The following is a 14,402-nucleotide window of genomic DNA, read 5'->3' on the forward strand; positions in this document are numbered from 1 at the left end:
TGTGTGTGTGTGTGTGTGTGTGACAACTGAGAATAAGAAAAAAATGAGCTAGCAGCTGAAATGAAAATAGGACCATAGACTTGTACCTCTTAGTGCACAGTAACATTAGGCTATGTCCAAAGTTCAAACAAATGTAATTTGAATACAATGCAACAAAAGCCTTTTCTCGGTAACTACACGTCATAAATAGCTAACTTTAACAAAAGCCTGCAGTCTGTAGTAGCAGATTTCCCCTGCTGTGTGTCGACTTGACACAGGTACAAAAAAGAGAGTGTACATTATGCTGTAAGAGTTTAGGTTAAGATGACTGCAGCCCATCCTTTGTTCTGGTCCTTCTGTCATGACCTCATATCCAGGAAGGATGGGCAGGGCTGGCAGCAAGAAGAAGGACTCAGGGCGTCCAAGAGGCAGAAAGACTGATGATGACTCTTTAAAATAGATGTGACGAAGTTCAATCTAAACTGTGGCGATTTTAAGACTTCCCTCACTAAAACTAAAATGAACAAAATGTGACTAAAACAATAAACTTAAATTCCAAACAAAATCCAGAACTTCCACCAAGAATAACTGAGTCATGAGCACTGCGCACTGCATGTGTGCCACAATGACTCAAACACTAAGAATCTTTTTGCCTTACTTTATACAGTGCCACACATGCTGCTTACAATTTTCCCCAAACGAAGCACATACTGTACTGTATTACAGACCAAATCATTAAATAGTAGATCTCTTCCAGTGTTTGTGGTTATTAACCCAGAGGAATGTTCTGTGTGGTTGAATAAACAGCTATGGTCTGGCATTGGTCCATTAGCATTGTTATAGTCACAATTCTCAGTCATTTCCTGCAGGTCACACTGTGCCAGCAGCAATGGGAAAATCTCAGGGAAAAAGCTAAATAGTTACTCTGGACCCGCAGCAAATCTGGGACCAATCACAGAGTGGGTCTACGTAAAGGCAGCTGGATTAACAGACCGGGAACATGGTTGGAAAAACCTTGGGTTTTTCAGCAAACTACAGTGATGTGGGGCTCGCATCTGCATTTACATAAACTTTGGGCCAAATATGAAACCATCAGCAAGTACAAACCCATAATATGTGGTTAAAGTTGAGTCTATGTCTATGTGTATTCATAGACTACTGAAGAGGAGCATGGGTGGAGGGTTTTCACTTTTGCAGGACCACCCTCACTAAGATGTTACTTTGTAGGCATGATGCTTCTTTGGTTTAAGCCAGGCTGAATTTTCCTGTCATCTTTGTCAGCAGGGCGGTAATTAAAGTTCTCTATAGGTGTCATTTTCCAGCATCAGGAGCTGCACGTCTCCCCTAAATCATCAATGCACCATATGTGTGATCTCCTGCTATTACAATGCCATATCATTTAAGTATAAACCTACAAGCTGCAACCCCTCATTTGAAAGTACTGTACAATATAACCTTCCTTCCCTCAGAGTAGCTGGCCTCACAGCTGGTAAAACCATTCCTCAGGGAAAGTTTCCACTGCTCAACTACAGTCCTGGAACTTATACAGTATACAGTTTCTGTGTGACACTATTAGTGGTTGGATGAAGTATTCTACTTTCTTATAAGTAAAAGTCCTGCATTAATATTCTAGTACAAAGTATTATCAGCGAGATGCACTTAAGAATTAAAAGTAAAAGTAACAATTATGCGGCAATTTCCCCTGTCTGTAGTTTATTATTATATATTACTTTATATAATTATTATTACCAATACATTGACATGTAAAGTAGTAAGCATGCTGCTATAACTAGTACTACTTTATATAGTGTTGGATATTTTAATATAAAACAAATAGATTTTGTAATGTGCTTGTATTACTATAGTACAGGGCCATTTGTTCTTTATCTGGCCATTCTCATTTAACCCATAGTTCTCTGCTTTGAATGAGAGGCTATCATGTTACCAGTCAAATAAACTGCATTGTAATCAATTATGAATGTCCTTAGAATACTTTATACATGTAGACATTTGTAAGTGCGTTAAATGCTCTATATCTATATCTACAGGCAGCAAGCAGATCCTGTACAGAGCTATTTGAATAAGAGAAAAAAGTCATATTTCTGAGTCAAATCTCTTTCTCTTCAATCTTTACATAATATATTATTGACTAATCATACATTTTCATCTGTCATCTAAAGGTTATGGATATTTACAGCTGTCAAGCAAATGTAGTGGAATGAAAAGTACTTTTTGCATAAAATGAAAGTATAAATACATCAAAATTTCAGTACAGTGCTTGATTAAAGGTACTTACAAGTTCACATTGTTTGACAAACAAACAAAAAAAATGAAACCATAGAGATTGAAGATAAGAGATTTGAATCAGAAACATTGCCCTTTCATTTAAATAGGTTTGTACAGGATCTGCTTGCTGCCTGTGGATGTAGATATAGAGCATTTAACTAACAACTCTTGACTCAAGGCATAGACATATCAAAAGTATCCATTATTAATCATAAAAGCAGGACACATACAAATGCCTACAAGTATAAAGTATCCTAAGGGCATTCATAATTTATTATGATGCAGTTTGATGCAGTTTATCTGACTGGTAACATAATAGCCTTTCATTCAAAGCAGAGAACTAATGGTTAAGTGAGAATGGCCGGATAGAATAAAGATAAGGGCCCTATGCTTTAGTACTATAAGCACATTACAAAATCTATTTGGCCGGCATCAGTATAGCCATTACTTTGCCAGGGTTTGCCTTGTTCAAGCTCTCAACCCTTCATTAGAGTGCAAGAGCTGGGGTCAAAGCCGTGGGCAGTGGGCACATCCATGTGCAATTACATAAAAACCCTGCCTTTAATTTCACCCTCGCCATTTTGAGGCAAAAACACACCCCGTGAGTCTGGGCTATAAATCTGAGGCGGAGTCCCCTCCTGCCCTGTGGCTTTGTGGCGGCAGTATTTCTAGACATGGCGGTCTCTTGCATTCAACTTAACAGAACAAGGCCTCCGAGACGTTTCTGAGGCATAATTTCATCCGTGGCACAGTTTAGTCTAGATCTGCCAACTTTAGAAGGCCACACAAACAGAAATAGGTCTTAAGTTCTGTCATTTCCTTTTGCTGCTGGGATATTTAGTACTCTTACCTTTAGTTCTTTCAATGTTAAGTGCAGCGCTTTTAATTTTCCATTTCATTTGTTTCCAGCTGAGCGATTAATCAGATGGTTTTATTGACGTTCTGCCAATGAGTCTGACTTCAATAATACTGCAGTGGCTCTTCAACAGCCTATCCAGTGTAAAACTGGCCGACATTACCATACAAGCATAAATTTTATGGATTGAAATCACTTATCACTGAACATGGAAAAAAACCCAGAAGCCAGAGTTTTTCTGTAGTAGACTCATTTTGAGGGCTTCCGTGATAATTGCATGGTTCCCAGCCAAAGTTACAGCCTGGTCTGCTGCATGTGAGCACACATAATATTTTCCCCATGTCCACATACGTCCATACAGTTTAATATAATTGCATCCAATGCAACCACTCGGAAACTAAACACTTAAACTGTCAACTGTAGAGTTTTTCTGCATCTAGTATAAGTCTATGTGGGACCCCTATCTAATAAGGCACCCTCTATGAAGCTTATATGTTGTAATTAATGGCTTTATTAATGCCTAATAACTTATTTACTAATGCTTTATAGATATGTTGTATATGTAGCTTCAAAGTGTTCAATATTAAAAAAAAAAAAATAATAAAAAGCCACACAGTCATCACTCTGATGCCGTTATCTCAACTTATAAAGATCAATAAATATCATAAAAACTGTATCAAAACTGGTCTAACCATGAAATGGAATTTTCACAACCTGGCAACCCAGAAGTTTTTCTTATTAATGCCTTAGAACTGACCTATAACACATCATTAAATGACAAAATCCTGTATAAAGGATGCCTTATTAGAAAGAGGTATCATTTCCGTTTTGCTTGGTACAGTTGGTATTCATTCCATTCACTCTAGACTATGACTGTACATTTAGTCCTAAAATCCCCCTTGAATGATGTTATCATCTTGAGTTATAAATAAAACATAGAGCACCATAAACACCAGCATCTTTCTTCCTATATTTGGCTATAAACACCACTTCAGGGAAATTCAGTATGACTTGCCCTTCCAATAACTCCACTTTCCAATAAGTTTAGAGATTCTCTTCTTACCAATGCTCTATATTGTGACTGCAGCTCGTCATATTTGTTTTAACACCATCTTAACCATATGATGCAAATTATTATGGCTATAATAGGCTGGGGTCAAGCCGGGTGAGGGGTATGCCTGTACTGCATTAAAGTTACAAGAAATGCCACTTCCTTCTCTTTTAGTTGAGTGGAATTGCATTGACCTTGCAAACAGTTAATGTGAGTGGGTAGCAATAGTACATTTATCACGAGGTTGAGCAAAGCTTTTCTCTCTCAGGCCCATTAGTTCTACAGCACTCAGAGCTGGTTGTATTGATGTTCAGCGGACTCTGGTCATTGCCTGACTTACTGCTGAATGGATGGCTATTATATTGTTGTTAACCAGAGAGGAGTCAAGAGTCTGTGGACCACAAGGCAGAGTTCACAGAGGGCCCCTAATATCAGGATGGGTCATGTATTATATTTATTGATCTTTCACTCAGTTGCTTTCCCCTACTTATCCATCCCACAACTATGTCTTGAGAACAATATCCAATGTAATATAGTTAAAGAGAGTCATTTGAAAAGAAAATTCAACTTCTTTTAAACCTGGTTTCTACTTTCAGAGTGACAATCATTCAAGCAGCTCAACTTTAACCGAATAAGTTAAATATGTTAGCAAACCTAGACTACCTACATTTTCGTTGAACTCCTATTTTACTTCCTCTGTGGGCTTTGCTGACGCAGAGGAAACTCTACTGTCATTTCACCAGAAAGCTACTGCTGTCTGTATAGGTGTCATCACCAAGTGTAAGCAGGGTTAGAATACAAGAAATATTTAAAGAAAATAAAATAAGTTAACATACACTAACACTGAAATAAAAAGGTGGAAGTTTAAAGCATTCTGCATTTTGTATAGCAATAGTTTTTATATCATATAGCTCTCATGACACCACCAGAACCAATATTTTCAGCTCTCAAATTGCAGACTAGGAAATACCAGAGAGCCACATGGAATTGTTTACTTAGCTGAAAATGCATTTCAAATCAATGTTTCTGTCATCTCTGCTGTTCGTTTTCATTAATTTCTTATAACCTAAGTGCTTGTACCATAAGAATGCATTAAAAACCATTGTTATGTCTACAATATACCACTTAAAGCCTCAGTTAACAGGTTTATATTGCTTATTTGCACAAGTCAGACAACATTAGTTTGAAGATAATAAGATTGTCCGAAGATGTTCTGTTGGATCAATGTGCTTTATCTCCATTTACAACCACCATAAATCTAGGTGTTGTAACAGCCTCTTAGATGTTGCTTTCCAATACTATGCAATATTTCTATTTTCATTTTTCTGTGTCTGTGAGCACATCTGATAATGACACAGTTAAACTAAGAAAAAAAAATATTTTTTTATAATAAAACCAAATATATATTTGACACCAAACATATTACCAGTATGATTCTTCACAACCTTTCTGAAGAATCTTTGTTATCTCTTTGCTTCCTGTTGGTGGAATCGATAAGACTGCTCTTTAGCAAGCTAGGGACATACTACGATGCATAGTAAAGTGAACAGGAAATCATTATAGCTTGCCAGGTTAAATGTAAGTGTACATAAGGTAATACCACCAATGCCAGTACAGTATACGTACCTCACATATCCACAGGTTTTAAAGCATCGAATGGGCTCCAACCTGAATCACCATACAGGTTGTTTGTCCCTAACCTCTCATGTGCCCTGTCTGTCGCATCTCCTGAAAGAGCAACATTGTCATTGTTGTCATGGTTACAATAAAAGTCATGTGGTTAAGCTTATTGAACGGTCACAGTTTGGTGAAAAAAAACTACTTGGTTAGGTTTAGGTGGTTTGATTTCTCTAGCTGCATTTGCTGCATATAATCTAAATGAGGAAATGATGACAATGATGATAAGATATTAGAGACATGCCATAATAACACCCATGAACATTTCTGAAACTTGTAGCTTGTTAATTTTGCACCAAGAGAAAGAGAGAAAAGGCCACATAACAACACATTCACTTGTCTATGCCTTACAACTCAATTATCAAATGGTTACATAAAAAGTGATTAGTAAATTAGAAAATAGTCCTTACTTATTGTTTCGGCTCAGCTCGTTCATACTTCTTATATTTCTTTCAGTAAATTCTGTTATTGCAGGTGTCGGTTGGAGGACAGGTAGTGATTGAAGCCTGTTTATTTTTGCCATTCTGCCGCTGTATAATGCCGCTCTTCCTCCACCCATCAGATGTCCTCAGACTTTCCTCCTGCAACCACCTGCTCACCTGTTTCTCATTCCTGATTCTCCCCAGTCTTGACTACCGCACCCACCTCACCTGTTTCCCAGAGCCCAATCAACTCACACCATGTATATATATATATATATATATATATATATATATATATGTGTGTACTTTGTTATCACCATCCTGTGACCTGTTTTGTCCCAGTTATCTGTTCCTGTACCTGCCTGCTCGGCTGTATCACAATCTCTTCTGTTAAAACCACTCCACTGCTGCCGCCTGCCTGGTCTGTGCCTACATTTGGGTCCAGCTTCCTGTTCCCACCTCGAACAAACTGTGACAACACCTGGAGATAGAAGGTGATGTTGTGTAAACAAAAATCTCAACCATCACGCACTTGCTTATCTGCCATTTCAGGTGTTTCTCTGAGTGCTTCAGCTGTGCGTGCGTGCGTGTGCGTGTGTGTTGGTGCGTGTGTCTAGTTTCCAGCAAAAGGTGGATCAAGAGGAGGATCAAAATGTCCAGTTGTGCTCTTTGAAAAATCCAATTTTAGCCATGCCATTAAGTTAGGCCTAGTTCCCTGAAGGATAACAATACCTCGCACAGTCTTGTCAGTTACTGTGGCACCGTCACATTACCGTTAAAAATAGATATGAATAGAATATAAAAGCAGAATCAGTCCTCATGGAGACATATACTTTACTGTCACATTTTCTTGGCTTTGTCTACACGAGACTGGTACATTAAATGGAGGCTTGAACTGGATGGTAACAACTGTGAAAATGCTCTGACCTTCCAGCATCGAATTCCTGTATACATATTTCATTAGAAGCCAAACGACTGGTGCCTTCCTGACCCTGGCCCTCTTTGAGTGCACACACACACACACACACACACACACACACACACACACACACACACACACACACACACACACACACACACACACACACACACACACACACACACTTCAGCTCAATCTGCCAATGATGACTGTAGAAGGGTCTGAATGATTGTCTGGTGCCAATAAACAAAAGTCTGAGAGGACAGCTGATTAACTGCAGCTAATAAAGATGCTCATCATGTGTTAAATGTGTAATGGTTTCCCACACAGAAAAACAGCATTGTGTGTCCTTCCTGTTACTATAATCAGATACGTTGATGCAATGTCAAAAAGAAATCACATTAAACAAGAAGTTAAAATGTACTTCTCCATTACCAAGAATCTGTTCCTGCACTCTTCTGCAAAAAAAGATTACATATACTGTACACTTGCAACAATAATCTAAAACTCATCCATTTAAATTTCATACCACTTATTAAACAATGAAGTTAATTCATTTTACCACCAATGGTTTTGATAGCTAGCCTCTTTAATATGTGAAAATCCATTTATTGCTCTTAAAGTTAATATCTGTTTTGCCCGTGAAGCCGACCAATACAACAGTATCAAGTACTCTACACTAATCCTATGAACAGTAGCTGTTAATTTCTAATCATGGCCATGACAACAATCATGGGAAAAGTACATTGAACAATTTCATGTCAGTCTCTCTCCTTCACACACATTTATGCTGTTGATGGAGAAAGACAACTTCCCAGAAATGTCTTGCTAAGAAAACTTCAAGTTCTGTTTTCTTGCTCTCCTACTCCTACTCACTTACTCATTTCTCTTTCCTCATTCATACACATAGAGCCTGGCTCAGCAAAAAGTTTACTCATTTATTTCCTTATATAGCTTCATATGATAAATAGAACTGAGAGAAAATATATATTTGAAATTGACATGTGATAGAAAGGGGGCTTTAAAGTGGCTTAAACCAATATCGAGTTCGTGTCTTTGACTTCTTTTACCACTAAGGATTATAATTATAAAAGAAATTCTGTGAATAGTAATAATCTTGTGCTAGTCTTCTGTCATCACCCAAATAATTGGAGAAGTCAGTAAATTTGGAGCCACTGATGTGTATGTCAGTAAGTCACTCTCTGATGATGTCATACATATTGTTCTTTGTATTTGAGATCTTGTCACAGAAGAACTGTGGCTTTTTCAAGGCCCTTTGTTTTGAAGGTGTTTCCTCATTGGCTCCTCAGAAACCCCACAGAGAACATCAGACTGTGTTACCTTCGCCAGTCCCTATGGTCTAACTTGTATTTGCATTGTTTTGCTGCATTGTCACACAGCTTCCTAAAAGGATGTCCCATCCGAAATGCTTTGTGTGTGCAGGCATAATACATGTACCCCCCACCCCCCAACCCACACACAAACACAAAAACACACATTCTTGTACTTTTAGTCTACTTCTATTTTTGTGAGGACACTTATTAAAATAATGGATTCTTTCTCTAGCCCCTTACCCTAACCTTAACCATCACAACTGAATGCCTAATCCCAAACTTTAATCTTGACTTAAACCTAATACTAACACTAACCCCTAAAACCTAGTCTTACCCCTTAAATGCAGCCAAAATAACACTTCCTAAAAATGCCCTTTCTCTGTTGGAAAGTTTTTTTTTTGGTTCTCTATAAAGTATTTTTAGGTACACACACACACACACACACACACACACACACACACACACACACACACACACACACACGCACACACACGCACACACACACACACACAACCAGAGACTGCAGGTTAATGGATCAGGAAGTAACACCTCTGGGAGGGGGTTGCAGTTCACACACAGACACACACACACACACACACACACACACACACACACACACACACCACACACACACACACACACACACGCACACACACGCACACACACACACACACAACCAGAGACTGCAGGTTAATGGATCAGGAAGTAACACCTCTGGGAGGGGGTTGCAGTTCACACACAGACACACACACACACACACACACACACACACACACACACACACACACACACACACACACACTTTACAGTTGGTGTTGTGGGTGTAAATTTCACATTTCAAGTACGTTTACAACAGTTTACAACCACAGTTTAGCATGAATTTAAATTAGTATGTATATATATATATATATATATATATATATATATATATATATATATAAAACCCACTGGGACACGTGAATAGAACAGAGCCATTGTTAATGTTGTTGGGCTTAAATTAGTTTCTTGTAATAGGCAAATATGAACTTTTTTGCCTGATCTCCAGTCCCACAGATGTTCCAGCTACCAACCTTAATTAGCAACATGACTTATTAACACAACTGTGTGCATACAAAATATGGTGGCCTAATTAAAAGGATGGATATTGGTATGTGTGTGTGTGTGTGTGTGTGTGTGTGTGTTGGCAACAGTGTTGTGAGAGTATGACTGAGGTCATACTCTCATACTCAGTATGACTGAGTGTGGTGAGGGTTAACAAGAGGACAGGGGAAACATAATGTGTAAGAATTTTATTAGTAACACTTCTGCTTTTCCCTCTGTAATATGTCAAAAATGTCTGCTTTAGAAAAGACCTATTGTTTATGTCTATCCTCACAGATATAGTCTGTGTTTATATTTGCCAACATTTTTTTTTCTTTTTTTTTTTTTTAAGAATTTTTTGGGGCTTTTTGTGCCTTTAATGGACAGGACAGTAGAGAGACAGGAAATGGGGAGGCAGAGAGAGGGGGAATGACACGCAGGAAAGGGCTGTCCGAAGCGGGAGTCAAACCTGGGGGCCAGCTGCAGTGAGGACTGTAGCCTCTATGTAACCCACTGCGCTACGTGACGCCCCATATTTGCCAACATTTAACTTTTAAGCTTGCATTTGATTTTTTTCACTTTGGGGCAGTGCAACAAGCTAGTAGAAACATAATCTGGTTCCTTATCTGCTAATTGATTCACTCTGTTCACCAGCTAGCCTGTATAATTGACTGTCTGCCGTATGGTGCAGAGCAGGTGAGTTTAATCCAAGGTGCTACTGTTGAGAGCAGAGAGAGTGAACAACTTACAACTTTAAGGGAAAGGACACTGACTGAATGAGCTCAAACTGCATAAAGGACCTTTTTCATTGTTCCATCAGAACAAATGGCATGAGTCCCCTTTAAAATAACACTTTGCGAACATAAACCTTAACAGTAACTAATGGCCCACATCAAAATGATCCATTACTGTAGGTGCACAGTTTATCTCAATATTCATTCATCACAGCAATAAACTTTGTGTAAAGAAATGTATGAAACCATCAGGAAGCAGCTGCTGCAGACCATCTCTGAAAGGATGTGGTTTGTGTTGTATGTGCATATCATAAAAACCTCTGACCACAGTCTCTTTAGCTTTAACTTTATATTAACTTTATATTAACAGAACTTAATAAGAAAACAAAGTAACATTCCTACTGCAAAATATTGTTTTTGTGACTCATTCATGATGCTCCTTATTAATGAGTAGTTATTAATTACCTGTGAAATTATTTGTGTGTATGTATTTCACTGTGACGGTCTGGAATCAAATGCATCTTTGACTTACCATTCTTACCAAACTTAAATCTCTAGCGCCCTCCAGAGGGATGAAGCTGTATCAGGATGAGCCTGTGTATATTCTCATTTGTCCAGGTCATAGTATCCTAAAGGAGTTTTTTAAATCGAAAACAACTGGACTAGGTTATTTGTGTACGCATCTGACCAGTCCTAGCCTGGTCAGATGCGTACACGAACTGATGAAGCCTCTTGGATGAGAGGTGAAACGTCTTCCCAGACAAATAACCTAGTCCAGTTGTTTTCGATTTAAAAAACTCCTTTAGGCTGTATCAGGATGATTTCAAACAGCCACTCAGACTGTGTATGTAGATGGGGGACAAATTAAAGGAAAAGAAAACAAAGTGTGTTAGTAATGTGATGTTCCACCACCTCCAGAACATGAACAGTGTTCTACCAAAACACATTCCCTCATTTGGTGTTTTTCTGATCGACACTGTAAATCCCAAATGGCTCACTCATTTTAAACATTTATTGGAAGAGGCTTGCACACAAAACTTAAGTTTATAACAGTACAGTAACTTGAAAGTTATGAGTACACCAAACACAAAGTAACTGTATCACATGACCCTTGTCTGACGGAAATGTATGCCAGTTCAACAGCACTTAAAATCAAACAACAAAACAATTTTTGGGTCTTATTACTAACACTTTTGCTTTTCCTGTGGTAACAAGTCAAAATGTTGCTTTTAAAAATACCTATTGTTTATATAACTTTATATAACTGCTAATGCTGGGGGAGGCGGCTAGCTTGCTCCTCGTGGGCCATGCGCCCAGCCAGCAAGCTAGCTGGCGTAGGAATATGGTTTTTCAACGGTTGAAGAAAATGTAGTTCCATAGGAAAGGGCTGTGTGAACAAGCAACAGCAACAGAAAGCGGTAAAACAAAACAAAAAAAACTAATAAAGCATACACTTAAATTGATATTAGTTTTTTTTCTGTGGGCATGTTTTTAAGTGGCTAAAATAATTTTTTTCGTGTCCCCGTCCACTTCAGAACATCACTCAGTGGCGGGATCCTTTGCTATCGCTGACCAATCAGCTATGTAGGAAGTCTTTAAAAGCAGGTATCCGTTATTAGCTTCGGTTTTCTCCTGCCGCCGAGCACGCACCGCTTCCTGTCCAGCTGACTTTGGAGGTTGCTACAGGTAGCTAAGAGCGGTTTCTGCATTTGTTCGTTTGTTCCCCGATTTATTTCTTATCATGTTGTTCATATTAGTCCCTTACAATTTTGTAGATCGTCCTACCGTGGATCCCCTCCATCCAAAGAGACTATACGAGCTCGCAAAATTGCATCGGTCCACGCTCGGCTTGACATGGGACGTATGAAACGACAGATTCTCAGCTATGTCCGCAGCGCAGGCCGATAGTTGTGGTCGGAGTCTGGGTCAAGAGATAAGGCTGAGGTTCTGTCCAACTTTTGGCCCGAGTCCAACAACCCACAACTAAGCCTCAGGTACACCACAAATAATTGACTCAGCAGTTCTGGCGGTGGGCCAGAATTTCTTATTCTATTAATTTCCTGTCACTTCGCCCATGCTTGCAACTTACCTCAGAAAAATGACTAATTTTTTAAAAATTAAATTGACACATAATTTACCCAACATGACATACAGGAAGGAGTACGCCAGCAAACATTAGGGGCCCAGAAAAAATATATTATATATATTATATGTATTATATATAAGTATATATTTATACATTTAAGATTTCAAACCCTCATTTTGATGCAAGACATTACACAAACACTTCATGGCCTCACAGCGTCAGAGCCCCATTCATTGTTATAGACCAACATCACACATTTCTAACTTTAGGAAACCGTGCCACATGTTCACAAATATTGACCAAACTGTTTGGGGGTACAGGAATAACAAATGAATCCTTAAAAAGGGATGGGTTTGCCTTTAAATAGAAAAGCCATGATTTTGTATAGTTTTCCATTCTCAAAGCAGACAAACAAACAGACTAACATTCTAGATATTGAAGCACCTCTGTAAGTTTTGAAGCCTGGAAAACGATAACTGGAAAATGAAAATGTATTTCCATGATAGCATTGTAATTTTTCACATGTATGTGTTATTTGAGTAATGACTCAATGACAAAGTAGTAGCAGCTGCATAACGTCATAAACCAATTTGCGTTTTAATTTTCACACACTTGTGGGGGTGTTGTATTGATAAGTTGTTTGGTATTTGATTTTCAAAGAGTAACCCTGCCCTACAGTGGATAATATTCAAATGCAATAAGCAATTTCTGCCACTAGGGGTCTCTCAATCGAAACAATAACAAAAAGTGGAATTTAGTGACATAGTGACAACAATCATACAGTGGGCATCAGCTGTGTGATTTATATACATTGATAAATTGAGATGTGCATTTTAGAGTTGCTTTATAAAATGCTAATGAAGCTCCATTAGAAACGTACTTAACTTGCCAGAATTCTCTACAAAGTAAACATGGATCTGTTAAAACTCAGATGAGGGTAAGCAGATCTATATTAGGGCTATTTTGCCTTTTTTCCCTCAGTGAACTAATATAATACCAACCTTAGCCTCCTCTCAGGACATCTTACTGTGATGAATCTTGATGAATCAGCGGAAGATTGTCTGTATCTACATCTTGGAGGTTCTTTTAATATTGGAGAAAGAAAACAGAGTCAGATACAGTGCCTCTTATTTCCCACTAGAGGTCAGGGCAAAGAAACAGACAAGTACTTTCCAGAACTGTATGAAGCACAGCCATTTAAACTAGCACTTATAGTCATGAAAAGGCTTTTGTGAGAGAATGAGTTGAGTGTTGAAACTAAATGCTGAGAAAAAAAACTACATGGCTGTGAATGATCTGGCTGTAAAAATATGATTGATACAGCTATAAGATATGAAATCTACAAGTTCAATATGATCAGACTCAGCGGCATTGTTTAATCATGTATTGATCCATTAATCCATCTCTTTAAACCACACTACTGTACAGGGTTAATTGAAATATTTAAATATATTTGTGTGATGTGCACATTATGTGAAGGGAAAACATGACTTATCATGTTCTCCGAGTTGTGTAATTTCTCCATTGTATCAGTCAAATTAATTAACTTTGTAACTGAAAACAATCACATGTAGCTCACGTATGATCTATTCTGATTAGCCTGAACCTTTTTTCTTTTCTTTTCCCCCAAAAAGATTACTGCTCACCTTTTAACAGTGATTTTTGTAACTTTTGTTGCTGAGTTTATGCTGAAAACTAAAGAGTGGACTGAATAATTAGTGATATTTTAGTTGACTCTGTGACACATTTAGCATAGCAAATATGTCTCATCCATCATAACTCCCTCTCTATCTCTCTCTCCCTCATCCTCAAACAGTCTACCTGCACTAGCTGTGTGTTATCAGTGATTATTAATGACCAATATGTATTTCATATCACACTCGTGATCACACAAAAGCAGAGGTGACCTCAGTGGGGATTTCAGCTTTTGAGCAACCAAATGTCACAGTGAATACCTCCTGGTATTTGTTTCCCACTG

Source organism: Seriola aureovittata, chromosome 18 (assembly GCF_021018895.1).
Source record: "Seriola aureovittata isolate HTS-2021-v1 ecotype China chromosome 18, ASM2101889v1, whole genome shotgun sequence".
Taxonomy (NCBI): domain Eukaryota; kingdom Metazoa; phylum Chordata; class Actinopteri; order Carangiformes; family Carangidae; genus Seriola; species Seriola aureovittata.